Here is a 22,696-nt window from a genome sequence, read left to right on the forward strand (position 1 = left end):
CTGAAATCTGTACACCTAAAATGACAGTATTTTAACTGATCTATTTAAAAATCCAATTTCCATGGATTCCACCAACTTTTTAATTAGACCTCAGTAAAAACATTAGAACTGGTGAACTGTGGGCGTTCAAAAACTTAACACTTATGATAACGTGAATTCCACATTAAGGGCATTTAAACGCATTTGTGTCCTAAATGCCACAAAAACATAATTTGAAGATTTTGTGTGGAAAAACCCCACTCAACGCTCTCCTGTCCATGTCCGCTGTCCCTTTAGTGCTTCATCACCAGCTTCTTGAGTCGTCACTTTTACGTTTTAGCATCACAATGTCAAGTTTAAGACAGAATAAAAGAGACATCAATAATGGAAACTCTTCTTCACACTTTGTCTGGAATAATCTTCAGACAGATCCACCTCAGGAGTCTCATGTGGAGCGTTTCACCAGCAGCAGCACCCACCACACAAACTCCAGAGGTTCAACATCCCACACATTTCCATGAGAGCCGCTCGCTGTTGCTTTTACCTTTAGCCTCTCTGTGGCCCCGGATGTGGCCCCCAGTGTGACAATGGCCAGTTGCATAGCATCAGATTTAATGCTGGGGTATAAATGTGGAGATGGGGGGGTCGGGGGGTGGTTGTTGTTTAAAATGGAAGTATAACTACTCTGAGGGTGTGGTTTGTCTATTAAAAAGCAGACACTGATAGTCGCCTTGAACTTGAACCCCCCGAGGTCCCCTTGACCTTCGCTCTTTTCCCGTGCTCCTCTCTGCCCTTGGTGTTGGCAGCAGCCTTTTGTTGAGCTGTCGGCATTAACTCTTCACGCCCCCCCTCTTTGACAAACCTCCCCCTCTTCCCTCCATCTTCCCTGGGGGCCAAGTCCCTTCTTCTTCTTCTTCTCCTTCTTCATCATCATCCTCCTCTTCTGTGGCTTTCCCCCTGTGTGGCTGATTTTTTGGGGTACACCCATCTGGTCTGTGGCAAAAGCCCCGGTGTTTTTCCAGAATGCTAATCTGACCCGAGGGGGGTTTTCATTCCCACGTTCTGAGACGTGGGATTTATTCCTTTGTTTTTGAGGGGAGAAGCTCTGCTGGATTCCTGTCTTACCATGATAAGTAAAAGTGTAGGTGCAACCTCTGGAGTCCGACACCGGATCATGATGAGGATTTATGGCCGCGGTGTGACGCTGGCGATTAAAACAGACTTTTTTGTGTAAATTCGCTGAGAAAAAAAATCCAAACCTATCATGAATCTGTTGAACCCTCCCCGACATTTGAACTTTTGCCCAAATGCATCAATAAACGTGTACTGGGCCCCCTCGTGTTTCACTGTTCTTTCATTTTACAAGCCTGTAAAACCACGTTTACACTCTGCCTCCTTTTCCTCGCCCGTGTTTATAGGACTCTGCCTCCTAGTTTCTCGCTTTTAAAGACTCTTTGGCCTGATTGTGTCGAGCTGCGTAATCATTGTTTTAACTTTTCGTTTTTTGTCATTTTTGAGCGCTTTTTTGTCAACAAAATTCTGGCCGAGCATTGATCAAACACGTATGTGACTTTTAAAGGAGATGCATCACAATTCAGATTTGTTTTGTAGTGTTATTATTATTTTAAACAGCTCAGTGTTTCACACACATCCTGGATTCTTGCTGGGGAGTGCAGGAGCAAAAAGAAGGAGGAGGAGGAGGAGGAAGAACAGAGCCGAGTGATTTAATCTGCTAATTTTTCTCAGGTCTTTTGGCTGTTGACAGGCAAGTGTAATGGTCCTTCAAGTAATGGAATCAGCCACTCAAGCAACACATGCGCATGTACGCTCTCCCTTACACATGCACGCACACACATAGAGCTGCTGAAAGCACGCCTGCTTTGCATATGAATGACATCACTGTAAAGTTTTCTGGGGAGTTTGAGGAGGACGGAGGGGGCGACGTGGCGGAGAGAGAGGAGCGCCATGAAAGGGAAAACATTAGTCAAATCACTTCCCGCTTCAGTCACCCGCCACGGCCAAACTACTTGACATTCCACAACAGCGCTCGCTCTCACATCCTCAGTGAGTCGGATGTCCAACTCTCATCAGGCGGCGAGTTTCGCCAACTTCTTCTCCTTCTCGAGTATTTCTCTTTCTTTGCATAAATACATCAGCTCAAGGAAATTGCTGCAGGGTGTGAGGGGATTTTAAGCCAAGTGTTGAGGCTACGTGATACTCCCACAAATGACAAAAGTTGACTTGACTTGAGGCCACGACACATTTCTGTGTCCATTCAGAACAGATTAGGTACCAAAAAGCACCAGGATAAAAAAAAATACATGGTTTCAATTTAGTTACAGCAAACAGTAAATAATAATAATTAAAGTAATACCTTTATTACTGTAATGCTTTTAAAAGATACTTACAAAGATTCCAAAACGACTGTAAGCAGCAAAAATACATTTATATAAAAATAAGAATAATAAATTAAACTAACTATACATTTTATCTATCCATCTGCAACACCTGTGTAATAATACAGCAATAATAATGATTAATAATAACGTTATATTGCACCTTTCAAATCAGTTTACTTCACTGCATAATCATGAAAAACAATCATAAAAATGTAAAGTAAAAATGGTTTTAAAAGCTCTTCCAAAATGTGTTTTACTGGAGAAAAAGAACTTGCCATTCGGATGAAGACAATGACATTTCCTTCTTAGATGAAGTCACAGTTACATAAGAACAAAGAAACAGGTGCATTTAAACTCTAATTGTACTCCCTGCACTTTGCTGACTGTATTTTCATTTGTTAACCAAATTGATGAAAGTGACCAAACCAACGTATGTTATTTTCTGTGGTTTAAAGCAAGAAGAAGCTCAGAGAAGCTTCAAAGTTCCTGTACGCCGTGACAGACAACATCACAAATAAACATTTGCCCCACGTCTGCTTCATCATGTGATCAGAGGGTCAAGAATCGTATATTTATCTACACAGAATCATACATTTATCTACACAGAATCGTACGTTTATCTACACAGAATCGTACGTTTATCTACACAGAATCGTACATTTATCTACACAGAATCGTACATTTATCTACACAGAATCGTACGTTTATCTACACAGAATCGTACGTTTATCTACACAGAATCGTACGTTTATCTACACAGAATCGTACGTTTATCTACACAGAATCGTACATTTATCTACACAGAATCGTACGTTTATCTACACAGAATCGTACGTTTATCTACACAGAATCGTACATTTATCTACACAGAATCATACATTTATCTACACAGAATCATACATTTATCTACACAGAATCATACATTTATCTACACAGAATCGTACGTTTATCTACACAGAATCGTATATTTATCTACACAGAATCGTACATTTATCTACACAGAATCGTACATTTATCTACACAGAATCGTACGTTTATCTCCACAGAATTGGTGCACTATAAAATAATTTTCCCATACTGTCATCTGATAACACCTGAGCACCACCACACCACGCTGAGCCCCGTCCAGTCTCTGAGCTTCATTTCCACATGATGATAATTTATAACTTACCCTGCGAGTAGTTACTGATTAAAGTGGAACAGCCGTGTCCCCAGTGAATGGATTAAAAAAAACTTCTTTTTTAAGAAGTCTAAATGTATCTTCACACACACACACACACACACACACACTGACTGGTCTTTACTAATCATCCATCTTTATTAAAACTGGAAACGTTTGTCAGGTTGTCTTCACAGCATCCCAAACCATTTTGTCTTTGCTAACGTGCGGCGGCGGCGGCAGCAGCAGCATACAGAGGCAGACAGATCTGGACAGGTGCCCACATTTTCTTGGCTCCGGTTGTATCCAAAGACACACACACTCACACACACACACACACACATCCTCTGTCCCGGTGACCAGTAGCTAACACGTTTCCCTCCAGAATCGCACAGAAAGGCCTCCTGGGGGAGACATTCCTGCATACCAATGACCATTCTGAGCAACTTGTGAAAGGAGCAGCACCCGAGTTCGAAGACCTTGGACGTGAACCAAAACCCGCCGTTTCCCACTTCGGATGCCCCCCCCCCCCACCACCACGCCATCAGCCCTTGTGTAATTGTCAATCAAACATCCATCGCTGCAAGTGTAGCTTTCGTCTCTAATGATCCGCTCTTAACCAACCATCGTTAACGCCCTCGCACCGCCATCTTGGAATCTGATTCCTCCAGGCTCATAATCTGATGAGGCAAGCAGCCATTTTGTGTTTAATGTAAAAAAAAAAAAAAAGGAGACTGACAGAGCTCTGAAGAGCTGAATCTTACGCACAAGATGTTTTTGCCCTTGTTTTGCGTCCACGTGTTCAATCCATCGAGGAAAATGGAGGCGCGTTTGTTTGTTTTTGTCTGATAAATCCTTTGCACGCCAGCAGCTATAACTCCGACGGTGATCAAACATGGCTGCAAATGACAGCCTGGTTGTACGCCATCACTCCAGCCTGCTCTAATGTACTTAACATTGGCACTCAGTTCATTAAGGCCCACAGCGCTCAGCTAATACAACGTGCCACTTGGCAGCGTGACAAAAACAGTGAATCAGATTATGAGGGCCGTAACGTCGCCAAGGAACATGGAGGGCGAGTGCAGTTGCCACGGAGAGAGAACGGCGCTCACTTCCCTGATGTTAATGTCTGGGACGTAATGTAATTGCAGGCTTCCCTTGGTTAATAAGGGAACTGTAATATTTACATGGAGCTGCTGTTTATGTATGTACTACAGCTCATTTCGACGGCGCAGTGCGGCTGTAAACAAGTGCAGAGTGGCTTGTAAAGCCTCCGCTGCTGCACGTCGCGGCTGCTGGCGCCCATGGGGCTGCGTCGTAGCCACGTTAAAAAACCTCTTTCATTGAATTACACAAGACTTCATAAAAAGGATTGGGATAAATGAAAAGAGCTGTGTGATCACCCTGTACTGTACGGGGTTACATTTCATTTGTTTTACTGTGGGATTAGCCTCTTTTACATGACAATGCTAATGAATTGTGAGGGGCCCATATGTCGGTGTTGGCGCATTTGCCATATGTGGTGTCAGACAGCAAATCACGGTGGGGAAGTGTCGAGCTCGGCTCACTGTGGCCTGAACGGCACAGTCACGGAGGAGGAGAACTGCTGCTGCTGCTGCTGCTGCTGCTGTACTCTTTGTTTTCCTTAAATCCACAATAACAGCAGGTTAATGATGTGTGTAGATTCATTTGGGCTTATTACTTATGAGTTCATTTTTTTTTTTGGCTGGTTACTACAGAGAGCTTTCTCTGCTGATTAGTTTTACATTAAAGCCGGATGGCGCTCTACTGTCTGTCTGTCTGTCTGTCTGTCTGCCTGTCTGTCCGTCTCCCGTGCTGCAGAAAATAAACCCACATCCCTGATGGTGCTGTGAACCTGGTTTGATCTCAGAGTAATTATGATAATCTTTTCATTTGGCTGTAACATCATGTTGGAACTGGATTGCAGTTGGAAAAAAAAACCCAACGACAACTAACACGTTGTGTCCACACAGCTCTGTCTTTATATGCTCGTCCGTCAAACATGCATCCGTTCCTACGTCAACCTGTTAGTGATCTCGTCTCCCCTCTGATATTTTTCGGTTCATTTTTTGCGTCACAAGACATTAAAATAAAAAGAAACCACTCGATTATCACTGTGCAATTGTATGAATCATTGAGCGTTTAATTTCTTGTAATAATAATGTGGTATTTTACATTCATACAGTAAATAAATGGACCTAAAAGTATTATGCTATAAACATAAATCTTGTAGTAACACCTGGACAAAAATCTGCATCTAAGTTGTTTTAACAGCTCCATCCATTTACTGCATATCCATCCGTATAGAAATACTTGTCCTTGCTTTGAACAGAGTCGTTGTGTTACAGACTCTGAGGAAAATGAGGCTTAAATCAGTTTTCTTCTTTCCCTTCATCAAACAGATGTTTACATTTACTGCAACACTGATGCGACTCTGCTCAGAGATTTCTTTGACGTTAACGATCTCTCTCTCTTTCATCAGTAACTGAACCAGAATCACACGCGACATCAAAGTCACAAAATCACGCACACGGTCCACTCTTCCACTGTTTTCAATGTAAACAACTTTATTACTACTCCAACACAGTTTTCCATGGAGAAGGCACACGTGGTGAATCCACAGTGATCAGACTGCATTGCACAAACATTTCAACAACATGATACAGATACAGATCAACATTAAAGAAAACCAAGAGATTTAGCACAATTAGGGCTGCAACCATTATTCACCCATTACGAAATGAATCGTCAACTATTGCTTTCTGATTTTTCCACACCTTAAATGCTAATAAAACAAGACCATTTACCAGATTTGGTAAACGCCAATTCAAATGTTTCAACATTTTACAGACAGAAGTACTCGATTTATAATAAATGACAGATTAATTGATTCTGAAAATAATCGTTAGTTGCAGCCCTAAGTACATTCACTAGACTACAATTCACACTTTTCATGCCATTGGACTGATATCAGAGGAGTGACTCTTCTTTCTTCTTTTTGCTAGAGATTAAAAACATAATTTCAAGCTTATCCAGGCAGATAAGTAATTGTCTCGAGCACTGGGATGTGCATGATTATCAAAAGAATACGTTTTCTGAATTAGGCCAAGAAAGTGTCTCTTTTATCAATTGCAAAAGCTCTGCATAGACATTGATTGTTTAAAGTAATATTTAAAAAGATTTGCATAGATTATCAATCGTCATATATATATATATATATTTAGAAAAATTGCCACTTCCTGAAAATTAATATAGAATGAATTAGGCTGTGATAGCACTTGCTTTATTGCATATGTGTGTGTGTGTGTGTGTGTGTGTGTGTGTTAATGTCAAGGACAGGAAATGAAGGCAGTGTGTGAAGTCGACGTGTTTGTCGCGTTTCCCCCCATAGACGTATCATTACAGTGCAGCAGGTGACTTGCTATGAAGCACAAACGTCTTGTCGCAAAGCCTGCTGGGAAGGTTTTAATAGTGTGGCGTGCGCTGTACACACAGAGCCACAAGCCCTTCTCAGCGACTCCCTGCTGATCAAATACACTCCTGCCATCAGGAATATTAAATGTGTGAGTCCACATTTACTCAAACTGTGGCAAATATGAGATTGAGAACATCCGCTGATGAAACTGAGCGGCGTACTTCTGTCATCTGTCACACACTGACTGTAACTCCTGCATCGGCATATTAACACTGGGGATGTAGGCTCCTAAAAAAAAAAAAAAAAGGACGAATAAAAGGGGCTACGCACAACTGGCATTCAGGATGACAAGAAAGGACAAAGAAAGAAGATAAAACAGTTGCATAGAGTGTAAAGACGACAGCTCACTCCTTCGCCATTGTGTCGGCAGACACACGGAGCTGTCCAATCGCAGTGCAGTTTTATTCACTGCTGCCGTGGGTCTCACATTCACGTGTCTTTGAGTCCTAGCAACTATAACAAAACAAATCAAACACAACGTGGGCTGCAGCTCAACAAACGTGACCTGCAGTTGGCGGAGCCTATATCTGTTGACGTTACGTGATGTAATATTGTCTGTGAAAGAATCTCAATGATGGACCAGTTCATCCGCACACAGTCCACAGACATGTTTGTCTTCGGGTCGGTCCAGCTTGACTGTTTCGGGGGAAAATGAGGCGCAAAACCACCGCAGCAGGCTTTTCTAAGATCGAGAGCAGAGGTCACGCGCTGGTGTCGTTAGCCTCTTCAACTCCCACGAGCTGTCCCTCCATTTTCTGCTCTAGATCCTCCGGCACTGACGGCAATCACCTGTAGAAAAGAAACAACATTAAACCTTGATGTTTTAAACATGCGCCAGTAACACCATCCACATCTCCTTCACAGAAAAATCTATAAATCACTTCGCGGAACCGCTTTAAAAACGGTGCAGAGAATCGCAAAACACAGCACCAGTATCCGTGTCTTCCTCGCCGCTGCTACTCGTTTTTACAGCCGTCGACAACCTGGACCACGGGACATGAAAGTTGTGTGATGTCTCTTTATTTGAAAGGGAGTCGAAAACGCAGTGTTTTCCTGTAAGTCCCAAAATCTGTTCCACCGCTCCCTGCAGCAGCTGAGGGGATTGAGGCTGAAGTTGAAAGGCCTTAACCGGAGCCTGGTACGCGACAAGCTGCTAATACAAAGATGAAGCATGTGACATGCCCTAAGCTAGGCTGAGTTGCGCTGCACAAGGTTATCAAACCCCCCTTTTATTTGTTCCATTTTCAAGCAGCTCAGACAAGCAACTTAAAATATTACGGCGGGTTCACCGAGTGCACGGTGAGCCGATAACGCAGCGGCGGATATCAACAACCGATAATAAGCCGCAGACGAGCTATTAGCAAGTGTCACGTACGTTAGCCTTGGCATTTAGCGTCGTTGTTCAAAGAAGGTGCACTTGGCCAGGGAGCAGAGACAGGGGGGGGTGGGGGGGGTTCGGGCGAGGTTGGCATAAAAGGCAGTTTTGGGTATTGGTGTCGCTTTGAGTTATTGGCATCATGGTCTTGTTTTGTTAAGAGGACGACAGTGAATACACTCGTTAATGGTGAATTTACAGCCCCAGCATGTGGCCTAATAAACCCAGGGGATGATGAGAGTGATTGCGATTTTGCATGTGTGTATGTTCAGGAGCACGCGTGCATGTGTGCGTGCGTGTGTGTGTGTGTGTGTGGGTGGGTGTGATGGGGATGAGGAAGGAGGGGTTTAGTGAGAGAGAAAAGTGGAAGGCGCCGGTAATTAAGAGTCTAAAAGAGTGTGAGAGTGGAGCACACTGCTCAAAGCAAACTTTGAGCCTGGATTCCACACTTTTTATTTATGCACACTGACTCAAACCCCTGATTCCTCTTCACTCGCTCCCTCACTCTTTACTCGTCTCCCCCTGCCGAATGAATAGCTATAACAGTGCTACCGTGTCCCATCTCGCAGCACCCCCACCCTCCAATCCTCCAGTCCCTTTCTCTGCACTCCCTCCTCCAGCTTGGCCCTGAATAGGGAGCCGAATTGAGCAAACAGTCAGGCTGTCAGCTCAATAGGAGGTCTGGCCGTGAACTTGAAGTCCTTCCCAGGCCCCCAGCCTCACATCAGAGTGGGAGGAGTGGTGGTGGTTGAGACAAGAGGGAGGAAGGGATGGTGGCGATGGGGGGTTTGAAGCCAGACTTTTGGGGGGCCCCTATGTGCCAGGGTTGTGGGGGGGGACCCCTGCCACAGAGGTTCCCAAGGCTGGTGCTCTTGTCGATGCAATGGGGGCAGGGTGCCCCAGCTGCCTGCTAACACTCCCCTCCCCTCTGCAGTGCTCTGTGTCAGGCGGGGTGCTGATGGTGGGGTTTGTGCAGACGGGACTGTGTCTGCTCCCCTGCCAGAACTCCTCTAGACCCTCACACACAAGACACACACACGCACACACATCTCCAGACAGAAGCTGCTGGCCGTGCCCACCCCCTTGCCTCGACCAGCTCCCAGCCCTCCCAGGCTTCTCATCATCTCATTAGCCAACGCCAGCCACTCCACTGTCTACTGTTTGTATTGTTTTGGGCTCTGCATAATTTACACAGTAAATTGAGAACGACCCTGACCCTGATTTGCTCAATCTACCACCTGTTTGTGGAGGCCTGGCTGTGATTAGTGCGCCTTGGATTTGACACAGTTACCGCAGAACTTCTCAGGAAAGCCAAGCGACGCCTCCGTGTCTAAAAGCTGCACCATCAAGAAATTGAAAAACCGAAAGCCTGGCATGACCTCATTAGGAGAGCTAGCATCGGCGTGGGTCTCTTCTGTGTAAATCTTGGAAAATTGGTGTCTGAGTAAGTTTTAACACTTTCAAACTTTGGCCAATTTATTTCCTGTTCAGACTTTTTTTTAATAAACTGGTGAAAGGACCGTCAAACACTGACAGTGATCTCATACTCTTTCCTCACCTCGACAGTATCAGCAGTTTTGTTGACTGGCACTTTTCTGTAGGTTAGCGTTAGCACTATCTCTCTGAACACAAGGTGGGGGCTCTGTTGCAAAGACAATGCAACATGCATTATTTACAACCTGCCTTACTCAATCAACACCAGGGGACACTTATTGTAGTTCTGGTTAAAGTGAAGTTTGGAGCTGCCCAGCTGAAATAATGCTGCACTAAGACGAGCTCGCTGAGGGAAAACAATACTCAACTTGTCTTGGAACTCCTCTAATGAGAGACAGACTTTCCAGTGCCGAGGCCATTTTCTCACTTCTTCACTCCCTCTTCTTTTCTACATTGCTCCCTCTCTGCGTCTCTCTGCTGCTGTGTGTGTTTAACACTGCAGTGTCTCTGTATGAGAATGTTAATCGTGGTTTCACTCGACCTCAACATCTCTTTTGGCGTCATAAAAGGATCTGAAGAGAAAAGTTTGTTTTTTGTTTTAAAAACGAATCTTGACTGTTTTATTGTTTTAGCAGATGACAAGTGCTCCGTTATGGAGGTGCCTCTGCATTGTCCGTTAGGCACCGTTTGCATTTTATCTCCAAAATGGCAGCCGCCGCCATGACGGGGCACCCGCATGAGGATGGCATGAGAATTCCCAAACGGGAGAGAAAACATTCGGAGGACAGATGCCCACTGAAAGCCTCCTGAGAGATGCATTGAGAGCAGAGTGATTTAATGTGTACACAAATACAAAACACACCCCGCCTACATCCACTCGCCCTCCCCTCCACCCATCGGCGCATCTTGTGAATCATGCAATTAACAAACACATCCGCGGTGATTAAAACGGAGGCTGTGTACCGCTGGAGACGAGGGGCAAGGGCACGGGGAGGTAAAAAAAACAAACAAGAGGATGGAGGGTCGGGATGTCGCCAGGGGAAAGATGCAGAACGGCGGGCACAGTGGGTTTGGCATTTTACCTGCACTCGCTGGTCTTCCCACTTCCATTTCATGCCAGCGTTGCTCTAAGATGGTGGCGCAGGCTGCGTCTTGCTGTACAGGAAAAAGGGCACTCTGCTGAGGATGGAGCTGAGGAGGAGGAGGAGGGGGATGCAGAGGAGGGCGAAGAGAGAGGGAAGGCAGAATCAACAGCAACCCCTCCTCCCCCCTCCTCTGTTTTTCAGTCTCCTTTTGCCAGCTCTCCTTCACTGGTCTGGTGGTGGTAGCCTGCACAGAAAACAAGGCACAGAAAATCAGAGGGCACGAGGGAAAATTTTTAAAAACCCGGTTTATCCATTTAAACACACATGTATAGTTTGTGGTGGCATAGGAACAGGAGCCATGCACACACACACACACACATACACACACCTTTTCATGTCTGTTCTCATGGTACAGTCTGCCCCTGAGCATGCAAATGACTTTCATTATGCAAATGTATGCAAATCAGATCCAACCATCTGAGAATCAAGGGTGGGAAAGGGAAAAAAAACTAGACACAGAGATTGAATGAAAGAATGAACGAGAGAAAGGGACAAGAGAAAAATCCCTTTGAGTGGCAGGAGGCGGTAAGTTAGGTAAATGCTCTGTTCAACACCTCGGCAGCCCGTTTGGACACACACTTTCGTTTACCTTTGATTAATGTGTCAACAAGAGATTTTGTTTTTTACATTGAATTTAATTTCCTGTGTTCTTGTCATTTCATAGGATACTATATTTGCCCTCCTTTTGTTCCCACCGTAAACTGAACGTTGCTTAATTTCAGGGTCACCAGTGACGAGGATCTACATTCCTGTCGCCGCGTACTATGCGTCTCATGGTTAAGCATCAGTGGAAAGAATAACAGCTACTCAGCACTACTGCCACACACCGGTTAAGCTAACTTGGATTTGACGTAGCTCCACTAAATCCGACTGTAATATTTCGTTTAGCTGTAACAGCTGACTCGAAGCTGGTGCTCTCAGTTTAAATAGTCTCAGAGAGCCGTTCTGATAATGGGCTGCTCAATATTCTGTGTGTGCATCAGTGCAAAATGATAAGCAAGACTAGCTTAGAGTAAATCATCATCATGTGGCTGTGAATATCAGTTTTTTTTGTTTTTTGTTTTTTTTTCTGCATCTCCTCCATCAATGGCGTGCGTTTGCCCGTGGAAACCTGACACGATGTACCCAGCTGACTAAAATCAGTATTCACAAGCAGGAGGAGTCTGTGTCTCACAGGTTTAGTAACATAGTTCCTGAACCCTTCTATTCAAAGAAATCAACAAAGAAAGCTGACTAATCGGTGCGCGGAGCACACTGTCTCATTTTGCTAACACTCTGAATCTGGCAGAGGAGAAAGCCAGCTTTTGTCTCTGGGTGTCAGCAAGGGAAGGCTGCGTCTGAAATTGGAATAAGGTGGTAAAAACAGGGGTGACTCGGAGTGTGAGAGAGTTGTGGCGTGTAAGCAGAGAGGGGAAGGACTACAGTGGTGGGTGGGGTACTGCTGAATGGTGGCAAACCTCTCCTAATTGGCACTTGACATTTTTTGCCATTGGCACTGGAGTGGGCCAGCTTTCAAGCCCTCTCCAGGTCCTTGTTGGAAAAGTGCCGTATGCAAATATGGCGAATGGGCTCTATTGTCAAGCCTCTGATATTAACAGCTCACGCAACAATGAAATTGTGTGCTCACTCTGGACTCGTAGGTGTGTGAGAGAGAGCTAGACAATAGGAGCGGGAACAGCTTCAGTCTGAACAGACCCTCCATCAGCTGCTTTGCCAAGTCATTTTACCAGAATGGGCTCTTTTTTTTCCTGAGGACAGAGGCTCTCGGTAAACGCTTTATTAACAAGTGAAACAAACAAATGCATGCACTGTTTGGCTCTGGCTCTGAGAGTGGCTCTGTTTGTGCTGCTGCTGAATGGCTCAATTTATTGTGTCTAAAAATACTAATGGTGTGGACAGAAAAGGCTTCACTCAATCTCTTTGAAAGACACTTCCCCTCTTAAAACATCACTGTCTCTGTTCCAAATGTGAGAACGTACCCTTGCTTCAGTGCTGCGCCGTACCCCCTCTGATATTTCTCTCTTCCTCTGTGTGCCCACATTATTTACCTTCAGCTCAGCTCCAGATCTAAAGATACCTGCAGATTCCATTTGGGTAAATTTCAGCAAATTATTGGAGAAATGTGGCGACTCAGTCAAAAAAAAGTAATCTGATGACTACATTTTTGGTCTTAGGACCTATTTTTTTTTTATCCATATGTAACTGGTATTTTGGGAGCCTTAAATTGCAGTTTTTGAAAATATTGTTTTTTTTTACCCAAAGTAAGAAAAAAAGCTACCCTTGCATTTTCCCGTACAACCAATGTCCACTTTGGGAATATGATGATGTCACAGCCCCACTTCTCTCATGCTTTCACTGTCACTATCTTCGTCGTCAGTGTCTTCTTATTCTTATCTTTGGAGTTTATTTGGTCTTTTCGCTTTACGATAACTTTTATTTCTTTTGTCCCCTTGGCTTGGTTCTTACCGTCTGTTTCTGTGAATGCATACACTGTAATATATGCTTTAATTAAAAATAGAAACAAAAGTCAATACACTCTGTGTCAGCGTTAAAGCACACGACTGTCATATGTACTATGGGGTTTGGAGTCAAGACATTTGTTGAAACGGTGCCACATTTACAGAAAACCTTTTAAGAATGGAAAAGAAAAAGGGAAAGTTTCCATGTGGCTGAGGCCTTAATCTCCAGACACCTCAAAACCAACAGGGAGGAAAACATAGCAACGAGAGTCACCCCCCGTGTGGTCCGAACACAGTCAAAGTACACCTGTTACTGCTCAGTTGCCAAACTTAATCTCCTTTGTCCTGGGAGGCCCATTGACTTTTGTGACTGCTTAAGATACATTCATTTCTCTGTGAGGGCATGGGGTGGAGGGAATGCCAATGCTGTGGAAAGTAACTGTGTCTGGCCTTCTGCTCATGGCCAACAGCGAAACCATTTTCCAAACCCTGTTGGTGTGTTCCTTCAACAGAAAGAGAGGCAGAGAAAAAGGGGGCAAGAGTCACTGGGTCTTATTCAGAAAACTGTCTGGCTGCTCGGACCTGGCAGAGCTGAAAGGGAGGCAAAGGGGCGCATTGTCCCTTGGTGACAAGTGGACTAGCTCTATTGACTGTAAAGTCTACTGGTGGGGGGGCAAATAGGACCCGGCCACAATGGCTGTTTTTCTATTTGACACTTGGAGTCTAAATCTGCTTGCCTAGTGCATTAAAGCTAAGACAAACCCACCCCCCTCCTCCTCCTCCTCCTCCTCCTCCACCACCGCACTCCTCTCCCTGCTTTCTTCCTCTTAGTGCCCTCTTTCTATTTCAGACACCGCCATGAGACCCAGAAAAAGAAGAGCGCACAGGCCCTGAGGTGATTTTTAGGAACTCTCCCATCTCCGTGCCATTTTCAGGCAGGCAGACGCCAGGACAGTCTTAGCGCTGGGGTCCCCAGTGTGAAGTGTTAGCGATATAACTGTGCCACACACAGAGCCAGCACAAAGCATTTGCACCATGTCATGCGTCTCCCAGGGCACTGCTTAGGGTATAAACACAATCTGTCCCAGGCTTCACTTCCCATTCACCCCCTCTGAAACTGACACAGAAAGAAAGACAGTTTATCTTTACACTGCACAAAATCTGCTTGTTACTTTACAGAATCTAAAATCCGCCTGTGCAAGTCTGCACTTGCTTCGATCAATCTATCCCGGGCAATAACAGATGTCATGTTCCTAACTGTAATTAAACACATCAGCGATATTAGTAGCACCTCGACAAAGACGGAACCAGGTACCACTCTGTCGTCCCAGGAGGAAGCCGTCACTATCTGTCAGGGCCTTCGCTCTTGACGCTTTCAAGCAGCGTCCAAAGCTCAAATGTCACACTGAGCACCTGCAATGCAGCAGGCAGGCGGGCACAACGGCAGGGCTCCAAGAGATTGACAATGTGAGTCGGGTCTGACACAAGAGCTTGAAGGAATTTTGCTTAAACCCTACACCACTGTTAAGAGTTTGCACCACGTCAAGGTGAATATACCCAAACCTGAGGGGAAATGCCTTAGCTGAGCCATGTTGAGAAAGCACAGCACCATGTGAAATAGGCTTCGCGATTGCAAGTCTTGTAGCTCCAAAGCCTTCAGACCTTGGGAACAATCCTTAGTGGCCTCTCTCAGCAGGAGTGACCCTCTAGCTTTGATGGACAGAAAATAAATCACACCTTCAATCAGCCATCAGGAACCTTGAGTCTGAGGATCTGATTGACCAATTACTCCTCACCATGAGACCGGGCAAGGAACCTAAAGGCTGAAATTGTTCTCCTTCTCTCGCTCATGGACCTCGTCCCTGTGGGCACCTTCTGCTTGATTGCCCCTGGACCACTCCCCCCTCGAAGGCTTGCGCGCACACAGGAGAATCCAGTGAGATCCCATCAGGCCTTTCCACATGGCAGCACCTCACGCAATGGAGACTTTGCTACAGCCCATTCACAACCAAGCCAACTGTCACGTCAAATCAAACAACGGCCAAGACCCCAAATCAAACATCTTTTCATGCTAAAGGCAGAATGGAGTAGGTGGGAAGGGGGGGAGGGGATCAACAACCGCTAACTTAACAAAACTGGCCTCAAACAAATTCTTGTCTGTTCACTTAGGTGCCGGCGGGGCACTGGGAGCCAGGATTAACTCGGAGGGAGGATTCTTAACTCACACAATCCCCATCCAAGTTGGAGTGTATGTATAATTCATAGCACCGTATGCAGCTCCTATGATATAAAAGGCCCCACATTCTTTTTATATTGCATTTTTTTTCTTGGTGCCAAGGAGGCAGGCAGCGGAGCCGGAATTTATGGGGACGGGTGAATAGCGCGGCTAGCAAACAGCGACTTGTTAAACGACTTGTCAAAGTCTGCATGTCTTTGGTGAATCAGTGTGGGCCTTTTTCAGCGAGCCCGTCACTCCCTGCCATGTGATGTGATGCAGCGGCTAAGCCCCAGCGTGCAGCCCCACACACAAGGATCATGGGGCTTATTAGATTAAAAGTGATCCTGTTGCACCAACCGCACTGCTAAGGATCACTGCCTCTGGCTGCAGGGAGCTGTACCGTTACAGTAGTCTGTATTTCTAAAGAGCGAACACTTCTACCTCACAGCCATGTGGTCTGAGGTTCACTCACACACATGCACTCACACATATAATCAATAATAATGGCACAGTCACACAGAGCGGAATCATGAACCCTACCTTTTGTTGCATTCCTCTTTCATGTCCGTCTAAACGTCGTCCATTTTCTTCACTTTCTTTTACTACTCTTCTTTTGGCAGATTTTGCAGTGCTTCTGTTTCCCCTTGTTTTTAAGGGAAGCACACATGGGGGGGTCCTGATGCCTTTTTCAGGAGTGTAATGGGATTCTTGTTACTTTCGGTTATCTAGCTTTATGAAGAATGTACATCACTCATACAGCTAGATAACCAAAGATAACAGCCAACCCCTAAGGCTACCCATCCTCTCAAGCTGCAGGCGAAGTAACATGGGCCACATTCTGACCTATAACCAGAGGAGAAAATGGTTAATAAAACATAAATGCATGTTTCCATCACTCTGATTTTTACATGATTTGAGGGATAAGTAAAGTCTGGATTAAGACATCATATGGCACCTACTCCGAACAAAGACCTTACTCTTCTGGCTTGGGGCCTTTTTTTACATCCAGCCATGTCCTGACCCTTACATTTGTGATGTCACATAGTGGCCCCCCCTCCCACCCCGCCCTAAGCCCTCTCAGCCAATGGGAAGCCTCTCTTTGTGCAGTGGAAGCTTTGATTGGCCTGCGAGTAAAGTCTCCACGTAAAAAGTCAAGCAATCAGCGAGAGGCACCAATAAAAAAAAAAGAAGTACACAAGTTGGCAAACCAGCCCAAACCGGCCATGGCACCAACCTTTCCTTCCTAGGCCGGGCGCCCAACCCTGTAGCGCACCCGCCTCACCCGCTGACCGACTCCAAAGGAGAGAGATGGCTTCAAATGCCGCCCCCCGCCACGGCCCAACTGCGTTTTTAAATTAAAAGAAAATCCTGGCAGTTTGACGACAAATGAAACTGGTTTGACTTCCTCCGGATATGTGACACCAAAGCAGAGGTTGGCGTCGAAGCAGAGACATGGGGGCTTTGGGATGTACTTGCACATATGTTCAACAAAAGTGTCCTTGAACGATGCACATGGCATACACACGTGTCCACAAAAACACACAACTATCAACGGAAATGCACAAAAAAGGCACCTCCACATATACGGCAACACACACACTCACGTTCATACAATTTTGTGGCACAAAGCGGTTCCTTTTCTTAAATAAAAGTGTCCACAAACGCTCAAATATCCAGCTCAATACATGGGAAAAGCGCCTTCACTTACGCAGACAATACAACAAATCCCTCTCACACACGCCATGTAGCCACATGGCACGAGGCCCCATCCAATTAAAGCTGCTCCCTGTGCCCAGATCCCTGTTGTGGCAGGCTCCTCCCCCCAACAGCACCTCCAACCACTGCCTGAGAGCAGAGCAGAGCGAGATGGAGTGATACTGAGGGACAACGAGAGTGACACACACACACACACACACAACATTCTCGCCCTCCATCACACACACGCCCAAATCCACAGCACTCCTATACCACTAGAACATGGCAGACGTTAGCAGAGATGCTCCTAAAAAACCTCCTGGCATTGTTCTCTCTCCAGCAGCTGCAGGTCTTCTTCTTCTCTGATGAAATCTGTGCACATTTATTTAAATTCTTCCCTAAAATGTCTTGTATTGCCTAGAAAGAGACGATCACCATGACACTGATCTTCGTCAACCTGCTTTTTTAAAGGACAAAGCGAGGCCCTTTAAGAGGAAAGATGGGGAGAGAGAGAGATGCCTGAGCTCCCAGAATATACTGTTGCACTGGAACACACACACACACAGCTGCAGTCATACGTTTAAAAAAAATATTACTTTTGCTTCATGAAAGCCTCAATCAGAAGAAATAATATCTTAAATTAAATACATGTATTTAAATTGCATAATTCCTTTGATCTTGATCTTAATGGTCAGATTATTTCCCTGTCACAATTTCTACATTATTATTATTATTGTTAATATTAATATTAATGTTATTATTGTTATTATTATTATTATTATTATATTTTTATACATTTAAATGTGTATATATTTAACTAAAATACATGTACTCTGATCTATAAAAGATTCAGACGTTATCTTTTAAACTCTTTACAGTGTTTGAAGGAGAATGATGCTGCAGTCTGTGCTGTGATTTTTATGGCTCTTTTTTTAATTCCTGATTTCCATTCAGGATAGAGTGAGTGAGAGAGGAGAGAGAGAGGGAGAGATAATTACATGCAGCCTGCACTTATTTCCCCATTATCATTAATAGTCCTTTCATTAACACTGGCATATTCGTGGCTGTGCTTTCAATATTTGTCATCTGGGTTTTTATCCACGATGCAGACTGTTAAACGCACCGAGTGTTAAATCCACACTGATTGTTAAATCTACAGCGGCCTCCCTTTTTTTCTTCTTCTTCTTCTCTATGACGTGTCTGATCCATCATTGACTATATTTAAAATAAACAAAAAAAGATACACTCAAGGCATCAAATGGTTTTTAAACAAACACCATCAAGCTGAGCCATTGGCCGAGACGTGCATGACGTCAGCAGATTTAACTGGGAATAATCCACGAGAGCAGATTGGGGAGAAATGTATCCTTATTATGAGATGGATAATCATCTGCACAGGAGAGTTAAGATATTTTATGAGACGCGGGAAACAATTACGCACGACTTTTACGCAAAAATGGTTCGTGTTTTACGCGAAGGTTAAAGTTACACACACACACACACACACACACACACTGTTGCAGATAATGTGGCTAAAAAATGACGCTTTGCATCAAATCAAACGTTTGTCATGAAACTGATGCCATTACTGATTTATACGAATTTTATCAGTCATTTTTTAATTTGAATCACTATAATTATGTGATTAATTGAACTACTTGTGACTGTAAATATCACATCTGCTTTAGTTTGTATTAATTCAAATTGAAAATAAAATCCCTTAAAAGTCCAGTCTGAGTGCGACTGTTGGAGTTGGCAGCTCCGTGTGTTAGTGAGCCACGTGCACGTGAGGCCGCTATCCAGGAATCCCTGGAAAAGAGACCATGGATTGCTTCTTTTTTTTTTTTTCTTCGGGGGTGAACCGTGGAGCGTGGACCGCAAAACACGGAGCTGCCACCGAAAAATACCTCACTCTTCAGAGCAGAGGACACAGAAACAGCAACATGCAGCACTTTCTTCTGCGCGCTGTGTGTGTGTGTGTGAAAATACATTTATTTCAATACGTTCTAAGAATTCCAACTTTGTACAAACTGTATTTTGTTCATCCAAATTCATTTCTCGTGCACTGACCTCTGTTGCGTGAAGTGCATGCGCATCCATTCTCCTGTCTTCGTCACGTAAAACGTTGTGTAATCTCACATCATCATTGTTATTATTTTATTTATTATTTTAATACAGAGACGTGTTTTTGGATTGAGCCTCGGTTCTGTCCTGCGGGGTTCACACACATGTGTTCTCGGCATGCACAGGCCTCGTCCTCACACGTGTGAACTGGATATTTTTGGCCTTGTGATTCTTTCATCCGCCAACTGTGGGTGTGAACGCCGCCACTTATTCTTATTACGCATGCATTAGAGCCTGTCTGCTGGTTAATCCTCATATCTGAGCCACATGGCGGACCCGAGTCCTGTAAGGACTTCATTTGGGGACGGACAAAAAAAAGAAAAGAAATGAAAGGGAGAGACAGGAAGAAACATGTTTTCTCTTTTTGTTCTCGGGCTGTGATCGTGGGCATTGGTGCCATATGTTGCGTGTCTCTCTCTGTGTGCTGTAGGAGCAGAGCTGGAGAAGCGACCCTGCCTGTGTCACTACATGTGTGTATGAGGAATTCTATCAAGTCTGGAAGCGGCTTTTTGGCCTTTGTGGAATGGCGCATATTAAGTGTATGTACACACTGCGCCACCGAGGCTGCGAAAACCCGCAGTTTCACCTCTAACGGAGACAAATGCACATTTAATCACTGATAGATTCACTTATATTTCATCGTTTCCCCCACAGCGCGTGCAGGTTCACCACGCAGTGACCTTTCACACGAGACTGTGCAACTATTCCGTTTAGGAGACCGACGAATCTGAATCATCGCAATTTATATCTGGAGCAGGACGCGCTGCGATTTGCAAACAGAACAATAAATAAGAGGAAAATGTTCAGATTCTGCGCTGAACCTTCTCATGTTTCGTCCACACACACACACACACACACACGCATCACAGCCTCCGCTCTTTAAAGACACATCACCTCCTCCTGCAGCTGCTGCTGCTCAACCTTCTCTCCCTTCATCCGAACACAAACGGACACAGAAATAAGAAATGATGTGAACCTGATGCACGAACACTCAGCGCCCATTTTCGCCTGCTGTTGCCACATCCATCATCCAGCTCCGCTGTGTGTTCAGCTGCTGCTGCTGCTGCTGCGCGGATTCAAACCCTCTCTCCTCCCTGCGTTTTATCCGCCTGCATCCCGCACCTGCCACTGCCTTCCTTTCCTTTCCCTTCCTTTCGTTTTATCTCTATTTAAAGGAAAACACAGTTCAGGGTTGTTATACTCACGCAGTCGCCCTGCGCGTCGCTGCTGCTGCTGCCTCTGCTGCCTCGGTCTCCTCTTCAACCCAGAGAAGCGAGCGGCTCGAAAGAAGGGGAGCGAGTGAGCAGCCGGAGGTTGGACCGCACGGTCTTCATGGCTGCGGCTGGTCGTGACGTGTCTCTGGCTTCATCCATTCAGCTTCCCTCGGACGGGTTTTCCCCCTGTTTTATTATCATCCCTATTATTTCCCGCGGACGTGGCTCTCGAGGCCCCCTCCTCCTCCTCCTCCCCCCTCCTCCTGCCCGCGCCGACCATTCCTCGCAGTCAGATGGAATATGAACTAAGACATGCGTGCTCTAAAAACATATATTGCCACTAAGACCCTCCCCTTTATGACACGATGCAGGTCTGTGTTTTGTCTCCACCCTCTAAAAAAATGAAATGAAAGCAGGCGTGATTGTGAATAAGATTATGTCTCTGCTCAGATTTCTGGAAACCAATCATCTGAATTCACGTTGAATTCATTCATTCATCTAAGTTCACATCCGATTATCTCAGCGTTTACATGTGTCCTTATACGCGGCATAAAACCAGAGAACGGGGTTCATAATTAATTGCGTAATTACGCATAAATGGCCACCACAGGCGCAGCCTCTTCTCTGCTGCTGCTCCTGATCTGGCTCCATTCTGGAGCGTCACACATTAAGAGTGTGTGTGTGTGTGTGTGTATGTGTATTTTGAGACCCGTTTTTATTGGACTCATGTGCGATTATATATGTATATACATATATATTTAAAAAAAAGTTCCGTGTAATCTTGTCTGGCTCTACTAGTATTCGTTTGACACAAAGCCCTCGGCGGAGAGCGCGGCCTCCGTTCATGCGCCCGCAGGATCAAGTGCGCACATCCACTGTTCTCATTATGTGCGTCTTTGATACCGAGGAGTCCAGGAATGTGAGCGGGGAGGGGGGCAAAGAGGAGAAGAGAAGACCGTGCAAATCAGCTTTTACTGTCACCGCCGAGCCCAGAGCCCGCAGACAAGAGCCAAGAAAGGGGGTCTGGGTCACTTGATTATCATAATAATCACATCGCGGGGATAAAAATCTCCTTTGAATAAATTACTGCTTCAATAGGAGGCGCGACTGCCAAAGAGACAACTTTGTCAGGCCTCGGTTTGTTGTCGGGGTGTTTCTCTCTTCCTACCAATGTCTCGGCCCCCCCCCCCCCCCTTTTTTTTTCTTTCTCTTCACATTTTGGACGCTTTCCTGGAGACCAGACTCTAAATGCAGCTACTGTTTCTCTCCTCCCGCCTGCTCTCACCCGAGCTGATGCCTGGTTACCGAGTGCGGCGCAGACAGGCGGGCGGGCAGGAGGGCGGGATGGCGGGCGCGCAGGCCTCGCGCTCCTCTTGGGAAAGCGAAGTGGTTTGGTTGGTGGTGGCTAATGGGGCTAAGGAGCGGGCACAATGGGCTGGTGAACCATCCACTCCCCCCTCCTCCTCCCCCTTCTCACCCCCGTCACCCCTCTCTCTTATTCTGCATGGGAACCCGGGCACCGAGGTGGAGCTGGGGCCGCTGCAGCAGCATCCCAGCTTCATTAGTACCCATCAGGCCATCCCTGCATCACTCCTCCTCCTCCCTTTTTCCTCTCCATCCCATAATCCCCCGCCATTCTCTCACCCACTTCACCCCGCAAAGGCCTGAGTTTGAGCTCATAAAAGTACAGTAGCTTTTTCTTCTTCTTTTTTTAAAGAACAGAGCTGAATTAAAATGTTTTATAAACAACATCATCATCATCACCATCATCACTAATGGTTTCACAATAAAATCAAACATCCACTGTTGTAGTTTAAGGATTATTGTACTGAAAACATGAGGGGAATTTTACTCGTATATCATTTTATTGAAAATAATCTTTGTTGGCCTTTGAAGAATGAAACACGTTTTTGAAACAATGACAAGACTAAAAGAAAAACTTGACATTGACAATGAAGACACTCACTAATAGAGCAGTTATTAATTAAGAATATGTAAC

The 22,696-nt window shown here is 45.2% G+C and overlaps 1 long non-coding RNA gene across 1 annotated transcript; it reads right to left on the reverse strand.

Annotated features, from left to right (window-relative positions):
* Positions 1–6,104: 6,104 nt before the first annotated feature.
* LOC131471560 (uncharacterized) lies at positions 6,105–20,923 on the reverse strand. The gene is made up of 4 exons (XR_009242002.1): positions 20,689–20,923; positions 16,205–16,507; positions 10,925–11,171; positions 6,105–7,822 (listed from the first exon to the last, which is right to left on the reverse strand). It is a non-coding gene; the product is annotated as an uncharacterized LOC131471560 (long non-coding RNA).
* Positions 20,924–22,696: the final 1,773 nt, after the last annotated feature.

Source organism: Solea solea, chromosome 13 (genome assembly GCF_958295425.1).
Source record: "Solea solea chromosome 13, fSolSol10.1, whole genome shotgun sequence".
NCBI classification, from domain to species: domain Eukaryota; kingdom Metazoa; phylum Chordata; class Actinopteri; order Pleuronectiformes; family Soleidae; genus Solea; species Solea solea.